Raw genomic sequence first — 21,306 nt, 5'->3', positions numbered from 1 at the left:
CCCTATCCATTTGACCTGTTTCTTAATACCAAAATGTAGGGATGTTTTCTATGTTTTACTTTGTCACTTCAAAAGAGCTGGTTCCAGAAAAATGATCAGCCTGATAATATTAAAAAGTAGTTAAAAAAACATGCTTCGATGTCAAATGTTAACAACAACATTGAAAGGCATTGCTTCTCATTCTTGAGGGATATTCAAGCTCTAATTCTAAATCAAGTTTCTTTACCTTGTGACACTGTTTCCTCACCAAACAGTCTTGTAATTTGAGGATTCTTATTTTACTCACCATGCAAATCCCGCTTTAAATCTTTTCTTTATTGAAAGCGAAAACGACTTAAAAGAACTAATTTTTCTCCGAGCACCAATGTAGCCAAAAATTCAAACACAGAGAAAAATACTTGTCAAAGGACCTGATGAAGGGGGTCCCCTTTCCTGCCAGAAAGCAGATTTGGCAGGAAGCCAAGTCTCTCCCTTGGGAATGGAGTCCTGCTACTCATTAACCCAGTCACTTCCTTTGGTCCTCCTTTTCCTCTGGAAAAAAGGATCTCTATATGCATGCCTGATCCCCATACCTCCCTGTAATGGTTTTTGTTCCTCAGTGTTTGCATCTGTACATTAGGAAGAACCATGTTTGAGCTAACAGAATAGCTCATAAAATACTTTGATTATTTAGATGTTAAAAATTATTCTCTAAGTGCGATGAGTGAGCATGAACGACAATATCAAATGAAGTATGGGAATTGCTCTGGTGCCTACAATCATTCTCACAAAAATTCACAACGCGTGCTAAGGTGTCAGGGCACTCGCTCCATGTCATGTTCTGCACATTTGCTAAGCACCCTAATATCAACTTGCTAGAGCAGAGGGAAGGTTTCTGAAGACGACTTCTAATTTACCAACCCTCAAATAGAGTACATTTTTGTGAAACAGAAATTTTGAAATTATCTGCTTATTCCTGGAATTACATGGAAATAAAATTATACAAAAGTGAAACAGAAAACCTAAATCTGCTGTATGATTCACACTGGAGAAGCTAAAATCTTCATTTAATTTTTGCAGCAAAATATCCACTAGCTACAGGACCCTTTCAAGAGACTTTAGGATCTGTTTTTATATGTAATATCTCAATACCTTTGAATTCTAGTTTAAAAGGAAAGTGGGGGAGGCAGGGGGAGAGCTTTGGCAGACAAGTGTTTAATAACCCAGACTCGGAGAGGAATACATGGAGGGCTGAGCCTGCCCTCTGGGTTAGCACACTAACAGGAAACAGCTCAATCTGGATCTAATCAGAGACCATCGTTTTACTGACAAGATTATGATACCGAGGCCACAAAAATGTTTCAGGATTTTTTTTTTATGGTGGTGGGGGGGATGGCAATCTCTTTGCCATTAGAATTCAGTGTTTCCTGAGAGAACATGTCTGACTCCTATGGGGTAAATATCTAAAACTCTGCCCAACTGTCCTAGCTGAGGAATTTCCATAATTATCCATTTGGCACGAGGAGGACGGGAGAAAAGACGTGGAGAAAGACTTTCGCCTTCTGAAAACATAAACTGTTAACAACTTGGGTGTTTCTAACTTGGAAAAAAAAATGTCCTTCAATCAAAATAATACTTCAGTCATCTGATTCTTTAATAGGGGACATGCTAAGTAAACAACCTCATTAAACTGGAGACAGTACTTCTCCAAGCCATGCTCAACCTTCAGTCCATCAGTTCAGGGGCATCCTGGCCTCAGCAGGAACGTCAACTGCGAGTCCTTTTCCAGTCATAACTCTCTAAGAAAATCTAAAACCCACATCCTGGGTTTTACAGATTTTAGGAAGGTACACACTGCTAACTCTACATTCAGCCCCGAGCACCAAGGGTACATGTAATATTCTCTTTTCAAAACAACACGCCATCCAGCCACACGAAATGCCACGAAATGCTGCACAAATAGGCTCTGACCATCTGTCTAGATTGCCCAGATATATAGAGATTAAATGCCCTTGCCATGCAAAGGAAAACACCATGGAGGCAATGGCACACGGCACAGTGTTATGGCAAGGTCCATGCCGTGAGTACTGTGAGCTATGCACACACAAGCCATTCAGAGAGGTAAGGCACAGTCCGCACAAAACCCTAGGGCAAGTAATGTCAAGCTCAGCGTGAGCTTCCGCATTGTGTGAACTACTTTGGACGTGAACTCATTTTCTTTTTGCTAGGTTAAGGTTGCCAGGATGCTCAGTTAAATTTTAATTTCAGATAACTAATGAATAATGGGATACTTGTAGTATTTAGGACCAACTCATACTAAAACGTTATTTGTTGTGTATATGAACTTCAAATTCAACCTGGCATCCTGTATCTCTACCTTTATTTGGGAAGGCTAAGCTAAGTGCATACAGGGAGGAAAACACGGATCTCTCTTTTATTTATTCAGCCACACATAAACTAACAGTGCAATGTGCCAGGCACTGTACAAGGTAATAGAGACAAAAAGGTAAAGAGCGTGCAGTTCTGACACCAGGGTTGCTTGGTCTAACAGAGGAAACAGACACAAAGAAACCATTATGATGCAAAGTGAGTTAAGAAAAAACAAACAAAAAAAAACCACGGAGCAGAGATAGATAGGCAGATTCATGGAAGAACCAGGAGGGACCCAGCCTAAAGGTGGCATCAGAAAAGACATCCTAAGTAGGGGATGCTTGCAGCAGCTTTTAAGTTATGAGTAGGATTAACAACATTGGGGAGGATGTAGCAGAGACACCAGCACAAACAAAGGCATTAAGAAAAGAGGTGTGACAGTGGTGGGGGAGAGGAGGAAGACGGCACAGTGATTACAGGAGCAATAAGACCAAAGGAATGGACAGCTTGGCCAAAGAGTCAGCAGGGAACTAACTACCTGATAATAGAGGACGCTGGTCAAATCCTAAAAAGCTTAGACGTCATTTCCTATAGTTTCAAGAGTGGTCAGAGAAATCACAGTGTGGAGGACAGATCTGATGGGAAGTTTTAAAGTTGAGAAAATCAGTAAGAAAGCTGTTTGTACTCCAGGTGAGCAACTGTAAGGACCTTAATTTGCATAACGATGACAGGGGTAGAGAAGGGGTCGGTGGGGGGGGGGCATATTTAGGGGATACTCAGGAACTGTCAAGACTTGCTGAAGAGTTGGACGCAGAGGATGAAGATGAGGGAAAAGAATCAGGAACACTTCCCTGATTTCTAGGTGGATGACCGCGACGATAAAAGCGCCACCCATATGAAAGAAAATCGAGGAAGTGAAGCCAGATTTTTGTGGAGCCGAGGTACTGAATTCCACCTTACAGACATAGAACTTGAAGTATCTTTGGGATTTTCCAATAGTACAGTCCAACAGGCAGTTAGAGTCTCAAAGCTGGGGACAGGGGTTTAAGACGGAAATATGTAGACATTACGTCAATTAAAATGGCTTCACTGTCCCAGGCAGACTGTGTGGAACAGGAAGGATAGAGGGCTGAGGACGGCATCTGGAAGAAGACCAAAATTCAGAAGGTCCCAAGGGCAGAGATGGCAAGCGCTAGAAGAAGCACCTGCACACGTGACAAATGTACACATCGCCTGATCTCTGGTAACATTTCTGGGTAGAGAACTCAGAAGAAGTCTTCAACGGCAGATTTATACACATGCCAACATAACCTTCCATCTAATTATGCAAACACACAAGGCCCAGCCAGTGGTGTGCTGGAACTGGCGTGCCCCGCTTGCAGGAGCCAACTGTGCACACCCCTTCTCAGTTCTACGTTCAATGATATGGCGTTGGTATTGTGAATTCGGTCATCCTGGAAAGATTTACACACAGAAATTGGCCGATTGGGTACAAATCGGGGCATTTGTTCTGGAGAGCTGATTTATCAGCATGCCACTGCCCAGGAGTCCTTCCCAGATGATGTCAATGGTAAATGCAGTAGAGACCCTCATAGCAGTTGAACATTTTTCTCTGTGTCCGCTCCGGTTAAGGCATCTGTGTTGTCACTGTCATTTCTGACCTCAGGGAAGGTAGAAATTCTGCCTCTGAACTAAGAAAAAAGTAGGTATGTGAAGGAAGAAGAGGTAGAGGAGCATGTCCATGACACATGAATGTGCTCTAAAGACAATGACAAGATCCCCAAGAGTTGGCTTTACTTGAGGCCACATGTCACAATGTGGTCAGGCTTCTACGATGAGTACCCTTCATCCTCAGGAAGATGCTAAGAGAGCTGTAACAACAAACAAAGGCCGTTGTTTTATCACACAGAATCCCCAGCTCCCGCCACCATCCTGTCTCAGCAGGGCTCCTTAGATCCCCCCTTCAGAGTCCAGGAACTCTCCTGAGGGAAACAGGAAGTTGTGTTTTCCATCGCCTAAAAACAGTAGTCCTCCTGGCTGTGAAGCTGCTCAGTCCAATGTTAACCCATCAGACTCCATCTTCCCTGACGCAAGTCCCTATGTCTGACATGCTGGTCCTCTTGGAAGGATTCCAAAGTCTTTACAGAGGCAGATTCAAAAATCAAATGGACGTCAGGGAGTTCGCGACATTAGCTACATTTTCCAAAAAGATCATTTCACTTTTATATGCTACTTTTGTGCTTAAAACTCAGAATGCTATGATTAAGATGTTTTGAATTAACCTGGGCTCCATCCCCATTTCTGAGGCCAAGTTACTATGGAGTCTAGGACAACAACTTAAGGCCTCAATGTCTTGCCCATCTTATAAAATTTAGAAATCACGCGTTACTTTGAGAAGTTCAAGGATTTAGAGCTGCATGAGGAGAGGGAGGTCTGAACTAGTCTGCTGCATTTACCAAATCATATCACAAATCATCACAGTTTAGTATCCAGAATAAACTTGCAAAATGTATAATTTCCGCCTTTCTCTCTCATTCAGAGCCTCAAATGCCCAAGGTCATCATATTCTGAGGTCACAAGTTAACAGGTGCCCTGGCTTTCTGAAACTTGTTCTGTTTTTGTGCGGTCCAGCCAACCTCTGTCTGGAAAGGTCAGTAGGGGGTAGTGAGCTTCCGTGTGACCTAATATTCTCTGTGAATGAAGCCTGCTATGAATGGAAAAACTTCCCCACAGCTCAGAAGCTTTCCCAGCCCCCCATAAAGCCCACAGACAGTTCCATGGGGCTTTATCTCCTTCTCGGGCTTAAAGGGCTCCTTCACCAATCCTTGGGGTGTGAGGGGAAGGGGTGGATGGCAGGGGTTGGCGACTGCCTGATGTCTCCGAACATAGTCCTGAGTTTGATTCTTCCTCTACGCACCACATTAAGGAACCCCTGCCCCTCCCCTATGGGATTCGTTCAGTTTTAAGCAGAGTAAACATTTCTTTTCCACTGTTATTATCCCCTTTATAATGATAAAGCATAAAAATCAAAGCCCCATTATCAAAATGCCAGTAAATCATTACTCCCCCTGGATTTCAGAATTCAAGTAATGACTCTCTAACTTGCTTCTTCTCCCCTCCAAAACTAAATCTTTAAAGTCTATGTGGGGCGCCTGGGTGGCTCAGTCGTTGGGCGTCTGCCTTCGGCTTGGGTCATGATCCCAGTGTCCTGGGATCGGGCCCTGCGTCGGGCTCCCTGCTCGGCGGGGAGCCTGCTTCTCCCTCTCCCACTCCCCCTGCTTGTGTTTCCTCTCTCGCTGTCTCTCTCTGTCAAATAAATAAATAAAATCTTAAAAAAAAAAAAATCTATGTGGTAAATTCAAAGGTAAAGCTTAACTTTACTGTTCCCACAAAGCTCTAGATCATAAAGCCTCTGGCAAATACCCTAGTCCGCAGATCTGCATTTGACACAGGTGATATTCCTAGGTCATGGATTTGTAGACATGGCTACCTACAGAGCAAGCAGGTATCTTTCAACATCCTATCAGGTGATCAAATCTAGGGCAAGGTGGGAAGAACAATTTAGTTTATCTTGAGTACATCTCTCTGAAAGATATACTGAAATAAACAGGCTTTTTTTCTCAGGAGATTTTCCTCCTCAGAATCTGTAAACCGATTCTCAGAAAACCATCCTCATGCCCTAAAGGAAAAGGAAGAGAAGAGAGGGTTAATAGATATTTATTGAGCACTCGTAGGTCAGATGCTCAATCTTTGCAATAATCCTCCGGTACGAGAATTATTCTCATTTTACTAAAGGAACCTGAGGTTTGGAGAGGTGAGGGTCCGGCCCAAAGTTACCCAGCCCATTAGCACAATGGACAGAGTCAGGATATAAAACCAGCCCTGTCTCTCTATAGAGCATGTTTTGTTAAAACACAAAGCAACACAGTATGCAGTATTCCATGTCCATATTTGTATACCCAGGACTACCAGGACTATCAATAGCCCAGAATCTCCATACTTCATACGATTGTCGTAAGAAAGATAAAATGAGATAACAGATCTGAAGGCCTGTTGAGCAGTTACAAGAACTACTCAGGATTCTACAGATAAAAGAAAATATTGTATGTTATACTAAAATCCTCTGTCCAATTTTCCCCCTACCTCAATTACTTTCACCAAAAGTTAGGTCTTATTGCATCAAAAGCTTTGTAGTAGTATGCCTCCTACCTCCTGACACTGACCAAAAGCTTTAACAGCTAAGGGGGAAAAGTATTGTTTTCATGCTAAACACCCTCTCTGGAGGAAAACACAAATCCCCCATCCCCCTCATTATTACAGTTTCTTAAATGAGTAAATTAAGCCTCAGAAAGACAAATGACTTCACCCAAGGGCTCAAAAGAAGCCAGGAAAACAATGTTAGTAAGCTGTTTGAGAAGCCACTGGATAACAGCCTAAGAACCCATGGGGGATACTGATGTGCTCCTCTGATTTCCAGATTATTAATTAATTTTCCTGCCTGCTAGGTTTATAAATCTCTCTAGCCAAGAGATCATTTCCTTCTATCTTTAGAAAGAAAGGAAAATGAAAGTAGAATGATAATATGATTGACTATGGGATTTAGCCGAAGTGGCAGGTTTGTAAATGCTGACACTTAATAAAAATAAAGGAGAAGGTAGAGTATAGAAAGGACTGATAGCTGGCAAAAACACAGATCCAATTTCTCAAACGAACAGAAACTGAAAAAGCAACCATTCTGTTCAATAGATTTAGTGTGTCAAAAATACATGTAAAAAGACAGGCATGTCAATCATAAAGAAAATATTTATCTTCCTAATAATATGCTCATCATTCCCATGGGTCATGACCCGTTCTTAATATCAAGTCAGTAAAAACAGTATTAAAAGAACTTCCATTGTGCAAAGAACCCAAATGAGGTGCTAAGGGAATCTATAAAGGAAATAAAGGACTGTATTCTTTAAAAACCTAACAGTGGAGATTATATAATATGAATGTGAATCTTCTCACTTAATGGCATGGAAGGGAAGGGATGTACAGAACTTAAGACTAGAGCGTGTTTTTATTAAATAATGCCAGGTAAATAATAGGGGCCTTACAGTGAGAATTTCAGATAAAGCCCTCTTGAGTCGATGGTAAAGAAGGAGAATCAACGGTAAGGAAGAAGAGCAGGGGAGTGGGGGGAATCCCACAGAACTAGATTCTGTTTCTAGTTCCAGTTCAATTAATCATTGAGTACTTGTCAGTGCCTTCTATTTCTCTCAGCGGTAGGCTAGAATAACTCTTTTTAACTTGGTTGTGTTTGATAGTTCCTAAATATACTTGAGTGGATTCATTCATTCAACAAGTATTTGCTGAGTCCCTACTATGTGGCTGCTGGAAGCCAGAAGTAAAAACAGAGAACCAGACAGACAAGATGCCAACTCACACAGAAAAATCCACCTCCCCTACAACTAAAGGAGAAGAAAGTGCTTTATGAGCCATCACTGACTGGACCTGGGCTTGCTCTAATGGAGTCCATCCCTAGCGTCAGAGTCTTCAAGTTACCTGATCCTGAGAGTTTTATGCTGCTCCACTAGAAATACCATAGAGAGATATGGTTGATTTTATTATCACATGAAAATATATATATATGAATATATATATATATATGCTTACTATATATAGTAACTAATATATAATATGTATAAGTAACTAATATATAAATTTATATACTTATAAACTTATATACATATAAGTTTACTATATACAGTAATTGCAGATGGAACCACTGACCAAACTGAAGTAAATAGGGAGAGTTCTTGGCCGTAGCTTCTCTGGGACACCCCCAGCAGTGCTATGGTAACACAACAATAAATTGTCCTATTCATCTGTATAGGTCAAATCAGTTTTACTTGCAAGCCCAAAGATACTACTCCATTTCACAAAGTTAATAAATCAGACAATATGTTCAGAAAGGGTACTAAGGTTTTAGTTACAGTAGTTTGAGTTTCTGAATATAAAATACTTGAAGATTTTTTGTGTGTGAATAATGTCACTAAGAACAATATACACTTGGGGATTTATTTCTCTGTTTCCTTGAACACACTAAACAGTTTCAAAAGAATCACTTGGAGTGCTGGCAAAATCACTGATTCCTGAGCCCGTATTTGCAGAGACTCAGTCGACCTAGAATAAAGCCAAGGGATCTGCATTTTAGCCAGCATCCCCAGGGATTCTAAATGCAGAAGATTCCTTGATTACCCTTTGAGGAATCCTGTGCTTGACAATGCTAAAAGAGAGATGAGTAAGTTCTGTTCATGGGATAAAGGAGAAGCTGATTAATATAAGCTTAGACAAAGCCATGGGATTCCTCTTAGTCTCAGGGTCCTCATCTGTCAACTGGGAATAATGTTACCTTTACCTTCCTTAACTCACCTTGATGTTGTGAGGATGATTCAAAAAAAATGTTGGATGCACTTTGAACTGCTTGAGATAAAAGAGCTATATAATAAACCAAGCTATTAACACTCATGTCAATGACCTGAGACGCTTTCGAGCAAACCATGTGATCTTTCTGACATGTTTATGCTCTGAAATTCAATGGGCTTTCCTACACGAAGGGAAGGTACTAAGACTAGCCTATAGATTTTACTTCTGCCCTCAGTATTCTTCCACCTGGTCGTCAATCCTATGAAAATGCTCCTGCACTTCCCTCCTGCGGTCTCCCTATAGAACAGGCACCACTCATTCCCTCCTGGAACTCTCTGCCCCTTTAGTTTATGAACATCCCTTTCTCAACAACAACAACTAATAATTCTAAGCACGTTTTATGTATCCCATAATAACCTTATAAAGCAGATACATTTATTATCCCCATTTTACAGATATTTTACAGACAACTGAGGCTGAGAAAGACTAAGTGACTTCTCCCAGGGCACACAGCTAAAAGGTGGCCAAAGCCAGGAGTAAATCTAGGTGGTCTGGACCCAGAGTCACACTTTACCAGAATTCTAGCTCATTTCCCTCAAGGCTCTCTTTCCATACTACAGGCTGATCACTGGTTCCTCATCCTTCACTTACCATCAAGATGGAAACATTTCTAACATCCAGCCTCTTCTTAGTCTGCATCCTCTTTCTAGCCATCTCATACATATAGCCCTACAGTTTTGCCTAACGTAAGTTGTATTAACTTCCAGATCTTTATCTCGAGTTCTTACTTTCCTTTGAACTTTTCTTCTGCTGGATAATCCATTAGGAACTCTAATTCAACATGTGCAAAAAGAAACTCATTTAATTCCTCTAAAATTTCACCCCTTCTCTAGCCTCTGACTTAGTCTTGACTTAGTCAAGGTACAAGTCATAAAGCTGCCAATCATCCTCGTCTCCACCTTATCTTCCTCTCGACTCCAAAATCCAACCTGTCCCATTCCCTAAACTGCTCCCCATGACCATTAAGGCATGGTCTTGCCTTAATTTAGACCTCATTTCTTAATTGGGTAGTGTAACAAGCACTTAACGATGCTTGCTTGCCTCCAGTCTTGCCAAAATGTTCTTTCTAAAGCACAAATTCTACTTTTAGAATAAAGTCCAAGTATTCACTAAAGCCAAACATGCCTATCCTGTGATTCAGCAATTCCATTCCTAGGTACATTCCCAAAAGAAATGATTGTGTATGTCCACCAAGAGACAGACAGAAACATCTGTGGTAGTCACACATTTTCCATAGTATGTTGTCAGCATTTCGTTACTTCTAGGCATCCTCCAGTAGACTGTGAAATCTTTAAAGGCAAAGACTAGTCATATTTGTATTTATATCTCCAGAAATTAGCCCATAACCACATCAACAAGCACTTCATGAGTATTAAATGAATGTTTTTAAGATAGGAATGAGTTTTTTATCTAACAAATTTAACATTATGTTCCCTAAACCAGCTTTACTTGATTATTCCAAATTCAGTCAAATAAAAAAGTCTGTACATATAAATAAGAAAAGTGTGTACATACACAGCAAAAGTATGTAATGTTTGATCATCACCTCTTAGCTGGACTGCTAAAGCAAATGCCTTTTTAAAATTGTTCTTATGGCATCCACAGTGATCTTTTTTTTTTAAGGACTTTATTTTTAATTAATCTCTACACCCAACTCAGGGCTGGAACTTACAACCCCAAGATCAAAAGTCATATGCTCTACCACCTGAGCCAGCCAGGGTCCCACCATAGTGACCTCTTAAAAACACAAATCAGATCATGTCACTCCCCTGCTTAAAACCTCTCACTGGCTTCCCATAATACTTGGAATAATATGCAGACTTCCATCATGGCCCACAAGGCCCCTCTGCCTACCTCCTTGACCTCACCACCAAAACCATCTCCTTCCCTCTCTAAGCCCCAGACACATGTCTTTCAGTTCTCAAAACACAGTAAGCTCATTCACACTAATGGTCTCTGCATTTGCCCCTCTGCCTAAAATGCTACTCGGCCTGACTTTCTCATGTGGATCCTTCCTCTCATTTACTTCTTTTGATCTGGAGTATCTCCTCAGTGTCATGCGACCCATCTTCCTCCACCAGACCAGATCATGTGATCTAGGTTAGTTTCTTAACAGCACTGACTTGTTTACTTGTTTACTCTCTGTCAACTCCACAACAGCAGAGCCCTTATCTATCTTGTTCACTCACGTATTGCTGGCGTACAAAATGATGTCTAACAATGATTGCATGTTTGTAGTAATGAGTGAGAAACTAATTAATGCAATTAAATTGCAGATGACTTAGAAATCTGAATTAAAGGCTTAGTAAACTCCAAAGATGTACCAAAACATATAAAACTCTGTCCTCTGAACTAAAAATCTTGGGTAAAAACAAAGATCTCTTCATAGCAGGTGAGAACCTTAGTGAATTTATCAAAATGACTATTCTGGGCTTTTTTTGAATCTCAATTCCATACCTGATTATCATGATTTTAAAAATTACTAAAATCATGGATTTTTTTTTTTCCAGAATTCCTTTTCCCATCAAGATTGAGATGCTGAATCAAACTACATGGGACAAGGATCTCTCATTCTCTGAGACTGACATTGCCTTCATTGTTCTATTAGATGTAAAAGCCATTGAGCCGATTCCTTGCTTTGAAAACAGAGAGTGGGAATATGCACTTGTTTTCATTTCTTACAACTCCAAGTGGGAGTATCAGAAGATGAATACACAAACTCATCAACCAGCTACATGATATAAGGATAAATACGCTGTAAAAAGTTTACATGTGGGGTGTTGGACAACCAAGAAGCTTCCAATACTTCCTGCATGAAAGACATGGTATAAAGTAAGTAAGGATTTCATTTGAAGTCTTTTAACTTCCCCTTTCTCCCATGCCAGGTTTTAAGCCTTAAACACTAAGACCATTGTTTGAGGTCTCTATTTATAATAATTTTTATTACTGAAACAAGTAAGTGTTCTAAACATCTCATTCCAGAATGCTAAGTGAGGATGTTTTCCACCTTATAACAAAGTCCATTTGCAACCCCAGTCATTAAACTTAAGTGCAGGTCTAGAGCAGAGGTTCTTTACCACAAATCCCACTTTCATTCATTTATTCAAAAGTACTTGAGCTTGCCATATGTTCATGGATTATAAGACACCATGGATACAGAAATGAACACAGACATGGTCCCTCTCCTCACGAAGCCACCATTCAAGCAAAGACAAATATTAAAGAGATAATTCAACAGTTTGCTATCTAATGACAGTAGAGATCATTGCTTCCCCAAAAAGGTGCTAAAAGAACATAAGAGAATGGGGTCAGATTTTGTCACAGTGATCGGGGAAAGTTTCTCGGAGGAATACAGAGACCAGGATAATCAGTAGGTGTTCACCAGGTAAGGGTGAGAGAGAACAATTTCAGGTGAGGGAACTGCAGGTGCAAATGACACGAAGCAGGAAGAAACTGGGCATACCACAAGGCTAGAGAGAAGGCGATGTGGTCAAAGGAGAGTGAGCCACAGTGGCAAGAGATAAGCTTAGGCAGAAAAATTCTGAACCTTAACCGAGTATCAGTAGAAAGCCACTAAAAGGTTTTAGGCAATAAGGACACCATGATCAAATGTGACATGGAGAATGAACTGTAGGAAAGCAAGAATGGATTCAGTTAGAAGACTACGAGAGAAGGCAAGTTTCTCAAAATGTGGACCATGGTCTGCTGGCACCAGAACCACCTGGGGAACATGTTAAAAGCAGATTCACGGACCCAACCGCCAAGCTACTAAATCCAAATCCTTGTAACTGGGGAATCTGCAGTAAGTCCCAGATTATTATAAGAAACATTAATAATTAAAAAGCACAGTAACAACACCAGAGGAATTCCAATGACCATTAAATGAAATAAACCATGACTGGAGTAAAATAATCTGCTTTTACTTAGGCATGAATTCCCTCTTCTAAAATTTTGGTGTTACCACTCTCCTCTCCAACTCCCTTTCTTCCTTACCCTAGCAAGGGACCAATTTTATCCTTTTTCCACTGTCATCAACTGACATTAGCTTTATTCACAGTAGAGGCATACATATACTGACTTTGAAATGTTTCTGACTGAAGCAGATCAGAGCAAGTGAACACTTAACGTTAATCAGTGTTACTATCCAAGTTCAATTCTGACTAGAAAAATTCAGATTGTGAACACTCTTATCTTTTGTTTGTGTGACCCTTTTTTTCTTAAAGATTTTATTTGTTTATTTATTTGAGAGAGGGGGAGAGGGAGAGAGAAAGCACAAGCTCAAGTGGGGGGAGGGGCAGAGGAAGAAGGAGAGAAACTCCAGCAGACTCCCTGCTGAGTGCAGACCCCCCCAACACAGGACTCCATTTCACGACCCTGAGATCATGACCTGAGCTGAAATCAAGAGTCAGACGCTTAACCAACTGATGTGTGGCCCTTTCTAATACCAAGGCTCTTTTAGACACACACATTTGATCCCCACAACAACCCCAATTTAAAGATGAGGGCACTGAGGCTCAAAGGTCTAAGTAACTTACCCAGTCACATTGCTTGTAACTGACAGAATTCAGAGTCAAGCCCAGAACCCCTGCACTCCAAAGCCACACTGAAGGAGCAACGCCAGACGGCTCCAGTAAGTAAGACTCCCACCTGCTCCCTGAAGGTCCCCCACGCACCCTGCATCTAACATACAGCAAATAGTAAGAGCCTACTCAGTGTCAGGTGCTGCGAATGAATCACAGCCTCTCAGGTCCTACACTCAAAAGCACGCCCAATTTCCCTCTGCGAGCGATTGGGAGGGAAAAGACACCAGTGTGGGCAAACTAGGACATGGCTGATCCACGTCAGTACAGCTACTTAAAGGCAAATATTTGGACTTCATTTTATCAGGAGAGCAGTCACGATGGGAGATTATATGTAACTGTCTGCATCGAACAAAAGATAAAACTTCTTGTCAACGAGGTGTAATGCTCATGTCGTCAGTGGTAACCATATGTTTGGATTTTCAAAAATGCATTCTCCTCTCCCATTTAAAAAAAAAAAAAAAAGCTACAACACTTCCCTTTCCAGGAATGTGATTTAACTTCATAGCTAAGCTAATAATCACTAGCTGCTTATTCTCGGGAACAAAGGAAGTCCTGTCTCCACAAGTGGACACCATGGTCCTGAATGTGAGATGGGTTAAGGATCTGGCTGAGGGTGACCATTACCTTATGTAATGCGCCCAGCTATGTGGATACCCGCCACGCTGCCATGCTGCCATGTCACTCGAATAAAAGTGGGGAGGGGCTTCCCCTCCCCTCGAACAGCTCTCCTCGCTCACTTCCAGAGCTTGTGAGGTTGAAAAACTTTAAATTAGACGGATCCCGGGAAACATGTGTAAACAGTTATTGCATCCAAAGTAAATAACACACAAGGGGAATCAGAAAGAAATGCTTCTTCAAGGACTAAAAGGCAACTTGGAAGAGGGTACGACGTGCAGGCGGCGGCCAGGCTAGGATTGGACTGAAGAGCTAATGCTTTGTAGCTATGTCTTAACTGGAGAGGAAATAGAGCATTTTTCAAACCGACTCACGGGTTTTGATGGGCACCTAGCAGGTAGTGAGAAGTCCACAGTCATTCATTTTGCCAAGAAAGCATGAGAGGTAGCCCCCGCAGACTCCGCCATAGCCCCAGCCTCTCGCTAATTCCACACCTCTGGTCAAAGGCCTCCGAGACTAGGAAGGAAGGAACCTTTCATATTTATTTCCGGCAGAGCTGGAAGGAAGTTGTTCGGGGTTTGAATGCGGAAAAGGAAAAATCCAATTTTTAAGAAAGCGGTACAGCTGGTCTTTGAACAAGACAGGTCTGAGCTGTGGCGGGTCCACTTCTGTGTGGAATTCTTTGATTAATACAGCACCGTAAATGATTTTCTTAATAAGCTTTTCTTTTCTCTAGCTTACTTTATTAGAAGAATACGATATATAATACAGATGACATATAAAATATGTGCTATCCACTGTTTATGTTATCAGCAAGGCTTCCAGTCAACAGTAGGCTGTAAGTAGTTAAGTTTTGGGAGAGTCAAAAGTTATACAGAGATTTTCAGCTCTGTGGGTGGTCAACGCCCTTAACCCCTGTTGCTGTTCAAGGGTCAGCTGAACATTTAAATCACATAATAGCAATCCTACACGGGGAAATGTAATGTTCAACACAGAAGGAATTGTTTTCCCAATGAGGGGCCTTTTAAACACTAGTATTTTGAAAGCTTTATTTATCTGCCGGGAATGTTTCTGAAATGTGTTATTTTTCGGCCTTCAGAAGTAGAATGTCCTAAGCGTAATTTAACCTTTCATTCATAGCTCAGCGGGCCACCAACGTTGCAAGGGACTAGAGCACCTGCCGCCGGGGACACTGAGCTAGAGATTAGGGCTTATTCCAAACTAAATGATCCCAAATACCTACACCTTCCTAGTTCACTTGCATGTATAATCACCTTTACTTTCTTACACTCATTTATTCAACAAATACGTATTGTGTCTTCTACCTGCGAAGTGCTGTTCTAGACTCTGGGAAGGCAGCAGGGGGAGAAACAAGCAACACTCAACGCATGGAACCTGCATTCTAATGCAGGAGAGAGGCAATCAATCAATAACAAATAAAAGGGTATACTAGACAGTTGTTAAGAGGCAAGACACGGTCCACAACAGGGGTGGGGGATGAGGGCGTGCACTTTAAATGAGTAGTTAAAGAAGGCCTCACTGAGAGGTGACATCTGAACAACCTACCACTGGGATAGTTTTCGTCTTATGGGCATGTCTGCCTCACTCTCTTTCAAATGTGCCACATCTACTCAACTGTAAACAAAAACCTTTATTATGACTATATATAAATAAGCCAACTTTGCTAAGGAATTAACATGGTATATATTAAGAATGATGGCCCTTCCTCCAGAGTGAGCTATTTGGGTTACTCAAAGAACTTTTTCATTAACTTTCAGTTTTTAAATCTGCTCTGGAAAGTTGAAATAACCAAAAGCGAGAGGGTGTTACTCTTGTTTCTTAGGGTACATAAGCCTCTAAACATCTGAAAACGTTGGCCTCCTCTGTATCCTATGATAACCAACTAGCCTGCTTCTCCCCCTTACCTCTCTAACTGTGCTTTTTCTGCCCCCTGGACTAACTGCTCTCCACCTTCTTGCTTCCTGAGTGTGCGTTATGCAGGCCTGGCCCTCAGCCTCCTTCCATTTTCCATATCACTCTTTCTTACTGCTTCACTCACCTATGTGTGAATGGTACCCAAACGCATCTCTCTGATCCTGAATCTCTTCCAATCAGAAAACCGCCCCATCATGCCATGTCTGAACTTGAAATCAGCATGCCCCACCAGTACCACAAAGAAGCTCTTCCTCCCAGCATCCCTGTTTCTGCTAACGACACAACTATTCTCTCAGAACCGTCTCTGAATCCCCCTTCTCACTGTACAAGTGGGCACCATGGCTTCCTTCAATCACCAATGCTCTGCTGATTGAAGGAAGTAAAAACAGCTATTATTCCAGAAACGATCATGATCGCTAATGAAAACTGATTGCTGTAGATTGTATAGAAACCTTGGGAGAAAGGGATTCTGTTCTCCTAGAAGCGTCAGAGAGCTGGCCCAGGTGTTAGGAAAAGAATGTTTTTTCAAAGTTAGCATAAACCTCTAACAGGGAAGAGGATTCAAGAAAGGTAGGACAAATATTCCAAATATGAAATAAAAGAAAGAAAGCAACTAAAGAGGTCAAGGATTTCCAAGTGACTGGAGGTAGAAAGAAGGCCCCGGGCTTAAGGCTGTCTACTTAGGGTAGCACAGATCGAAAAGCATGGCCCCATGAAAAGATAACAGTCATAATGAACTGAGTCTTGTGAAAATGGTAAGGTCAAGTAAAAGAGCTTTTTTCAGCTGTATTGGGAGCAAGAATGAGGAAGGGAGGAGGCTCATTGCTGATGGGGGTTAATGCTAACTGATAACAGAGAAAAGAGAACTACTTCACTCCTCTTATGCATCTATCTTCGCTATCAAAGAAAAGAATCTTCAAACTGGAAAGGGTAGGACCAACATGGTAAAGAGGAAAGTAGAGCCCAAGATAGAGAAGGTGATAATAAGAAAGCACTTAGTTAGCCCTTTAAGTAATTTCATGTCTCCAGAGCCAGATAAGCAATCTGAAAAGGCACTGAAAGATCCAGCAGATATGATCATAATATTAATGAGTGGAATCTTCACAGAAGCACAGAATCATAGAAGTGTCTAAAGACTGGCAACAAGAAAACACACCAATTTTCAGACAGAAATTAAGGCAGACTGGAAACAATGGACTGGTTGGCCCGCCAACCATTGTTGCCAATATCCCAGATGGTTTATAAGCCATGATCGCAAGGAGCAAACATAATTCATGAGGAAAAAATCATATCAAACTAACTTTCCATCTTGTTCTGACCCTAGGCAAGTAACATGGAATGCTCCAGACATGTTCACAAACTCAAAACACCATTCCACCAGCTCTCCCCTTAGATCTTTATAAATATGATGGAGCTCTATGAGTTGAACAGATGTAGAGTTGACTAGATGTGTATCCAAACCAAATAGTCAAGGGATGCTAACTGGGGAAGCAATGTGAACCCTGAAGCATTGCTAGGAGTGGAGAATGTCTCCAGAAAGAGAACACGGTTTTGTCTTTGGCCATGTTGATTAAATCATGTTAGCAAATGACATAGGTAATTATATAAAACTTTATTAAAATGAATTGAAAGTCATAGCTGATACACTGACTTACCAAATCAGAATTTTAGAAGATTTTGAAAAAGCTAGAAAAAACTAGCTACAACTAACAAAATTGTACTTCACAAAAATACGTATTTTTTACATTTAGATTTTCTTAAATCAACTCTCCACGTACAGGTTAAATGAGACATAGTTTAACAGCAATTAACATTACAAAACTAAAAATACCAAGGAATCTTAGCTGAATATAGGTCATGAGTATAATACATCTGCAAAGAGAACTAATTTAAGAAATTTTTAAAAAATGAACACTCCTAATATTAAAACGAACCATAGAAAATTGCCAGTATTCAACCATTTTTAACTTTATAAACACGGCAATCTCATTTGGGTTGACCTAATGCAAGATTACATGTGATGTCACAAGAGAAGTAGAGTGTGCTGGAGTTCAGAAAAGGATAATTTACCACCATTTGGCGACTGGAGTGGATTCACAGGAGTAGTGGCATGTGAGCTGGAATTTGAGTGATGGCTAGGATTTAAACAGAAGAATATTTGGGGAAAGGAAGGCATTTCAGACAGAGGCAACAGTAGGGGAAAAAGACTCCAGGGCAGGGAAGTAGCCTTGTTAGGTTAAAGTGGGGAGCATGTAAAGGTAGGAACCAGGAAATAACATTAGAGGGGGGGTTGGAACTAGACCTTAAAGACCCTCCAATCCACCGTGATAAGTGCTCTAAAATTCTGTGATTTTCCCACAAAGGCCAAGCGCAAATATTTGGCACCTTGTATGGGCTCAAATTTAAAAGAACAATTGAATGAATGAATGAATGAATGTACTGATTTGTGATAAGTACAGAACAACAAGAGGTTGACATAAACACAGTTCCTTACTGCCAACTCAGTCCGTTGTTGGAATTACAGTACTTTCCATCTTGAAAGTCATTTCGTCTAACTCCCTCAAAATTTCTGGGTGACTAGCAACAGGACTGGAAATATTCAAGCAAAATAAAGGCAAAAGGCTGCCTGGCCCTCCGCCAGTTCCTACGGTAATCTAATTCACCAGGGCAAAAATCTCCAAAAAAGATTTCGGTTCAGTAACTCCTAAGTATTGTGCTTTTGGACTCTTTCCTGAAAGTGATGCCATCTAAGTCTACAAGTTTCAGAAACAAATGTTTGGTGGCTTTTGTGGGCAATTGTTTTTAAAACATCAAGCATGGCTAAGGTATAATTTTAAAGAATCTGGCTCCAGGAGAAAACGCTGAAGCATTAGTCACGTGTCTTACATTTCTTCCTCTTGCCTGCCAGATTTTTTTTTTTTAATTAAGAAAGGAAAAATGGGTCAGCCCCAAAGAATTTTTACAACTTTCAGAATAAATACAAGGCCCATGCAACCCCATAAACTTCATTTTTGGAGCCTTTCCCCTGCTCCTCTCTCTGTGGCTTTCGGGGTCCTTTATTTAGAACCCAGTCACAGACAGCGCCCTGGTAACTGCCCCGCCCCCCCGCCCCCATCTTGTGTACTGTAAGCACATGTTTTCTCTCAGGAGGGAAGAGGACTGGTGTGGTCCTAGATTGCAGTACAGTCTCTTCTGATTTCAACAGGACATGGTGGGTGGAAGATCTAAGGGCCAAAGAGAAACTTGTCCAACCCAGCTTGGCTCCAAGGTCATTAAGAAACCACCCTCCTTCTTAGAAAGTATCACCACCCACCGAGGACACCATTTTGAGGAAGTTTCTAGAAGAAACTAATCAGACAAAGTCACTCCCAGCTCCAGGGACACTTTATTGCTGGGCAACACAGGTCCTGACGTCAAATGGCAGAATGGCAGCCGTCCTTAGTTGACCCTTCCCTCTGGGCTGTTCCTGAGTAGCTACTGTTTTTTGGATGAGCCCTCGTGGTCAGATTTACTTTGATGCTGGGTCTGGTTTAGTTGAAAAGTTCTAGAAGAGCTTCCACCAACCAGACCTGAAATCTACATGGTATTCATGGTACCAACCTGTCCTCTTACAGAGCAGACCAGGCCTCCTGGTAATGCTTTAAATTAAGCTGGACCACCCTAGAACAGTGATTTTCAACCTTTTTAATGACAATTCATAGCAAAAAGAAAAGATACATTTTACAAGTGACTCAGTAAACACATACATGTATTTAAAACAAGAAGTTTCAGAATAATACCATTCTGGTATTTTCTATTCCGTTCTGTTCCAATTTTAAAATACCAATTTTTGACCCACTGAATTGATTTCAGAACACACTAATAAACTACATCCTGTGTTTTTAAATGCGAGGCCCTAGAACAACTGACAGAAATATAATGCCAGTCCCAATATGTAATTTTAAATTTGCCAGTAGCCACATTTTAAAAAAAGTAAAAGAAACAGATGAAATGAATTTTAACAATATATTTTATTTAATACATTATATCAAAATATTACCATTTCAACATGTGATCACTATAGAAACTCACTGAGCTATTTTACATGATGGGTTTGCATGCACAGAGCATTTCAATTTGGACTAGCCACATGTCCAAATGCCCAATAGGCACCTGTGGCTAGTAGCTACCATATTGAATAGTGTAGCCCTGGAGAGTTCTGGCCCCACACCCCAGAGCAGAGCACACAATGGTGTTCAGCAGAAGAAAGGGGTGCATTCCACTCCTCACATGCCCTCACCTCATTGTACTATCAGGCTCCTCGTAAAAGCTCCACAGTCCTGATAAAGGAGAGGAGATTTCACAGGAAAAAGGACAGAAATGAAGCTCGTTAACCAATAACAGATAGGCACTATCACCTTGAAACTCCTCAAACACAAAGTCCAAATGCAGTTTTTTGTGACATGAGAAATAGAACAAATGTCACAAAAGATTCAAACTAGAAAGTAACTTCTAGAGAATTTGTTCTGAAAAATATATCTTGCTGATTACAAAACTGAATAAATAGCAGGACTGCAACTATGTGGACAAAGACTAGAAGATAAAGAGCCAATGTATAAACAACTGTGTTATAGCGGTAGGATTATGATCCTTTTAAAAAAATATATGGATAATGATGTTGCATCACTTTTTTAAGAATAACTTTAAGAATTGCTTAAAAAGGTGCTTCCTTCTGTCCAAAGCAAACATAGATGCCATTGAATCCCTATACACAGAAAAAGGTGAGGAAAGCATGCTCCATAAAAAGGCAAGAAAGATCAGAAGCAGTCAGAAAATTTGCTCTTGCCAGAGCCAATGACACCAGGAGAATCGGAATGAAAACACCTAACAACAGCTAGAATCCTGAAAACTTCCGGCATAGGCTTTGCATTTCGCTTGAAGTAGAAATTCAAGAGTTAAGAATGTAAGACCACAGAGAAGAGGAAAGTTGGAGAGGGTAAGAGAGCAAAGGGAGTTGAGTTTTACTTGTGAACACTGAAAAGTACACAAATAATATGTTTATATAATAACATATAATTTACTTCACATATTTTTCCCTTTTTGCCCGTGAATCCTGGTAAGGAACAGCACACCCCGAGAGAGTGCCCTACACAACAAGCCTGCCACAAAGGTCTCAGACAGCCTTCACCATGATGTGCATAACCCTAGTGGTCATGTGCATGGAGGGTGTCAGATCCTTTTACAAAAATGTGTTGCACAGAGCATAGCCAAACTGGCTTGACACTGGGTCAATGCAAGCTTGAAGCAAATTGGAACCATCAGATTAAGATATAATAAGATATGTGAAAACCCTAAGTAAAATAACTTTGAAATCCAA

General features: G+C 40.9%; 1 protein-coding gene across 7 annotated transcripts in view; it reads right to left on the bottom strand.

The window, feature by feature from the left end:
- The window catches only part of RGL1 (ral guanine nucleotide dissociation stimulator like 1), a 251,420-nt gene that overhangs the window by 100,422 nt on the left and 129,692 nt on the right, over nt 1–21,306 (bottom strand). The window lies entirely within an intron of this gene.

The sequence above is a fragment of the Mirounga leonina genome, unplaced genomic scaffold (genome assembly GCF_011800145.1).
Source record: "Mirounga leonina isolate KUSES-001 unplaced genomic scaffold, KU_Mleo_1.0 Mir_154, whole genome shotgun sequence".
NCBI lineage: Eukaryota > Metazoa > Chordata > Mammalia > Carnivora > Phocidae > Mirounga > Mirounga leonina.
The sequence above is the reverse complement of the archived record's forward strand: the minus strand, read 5'-3'. Positions and strand labels throughout refer to the sequence as shown.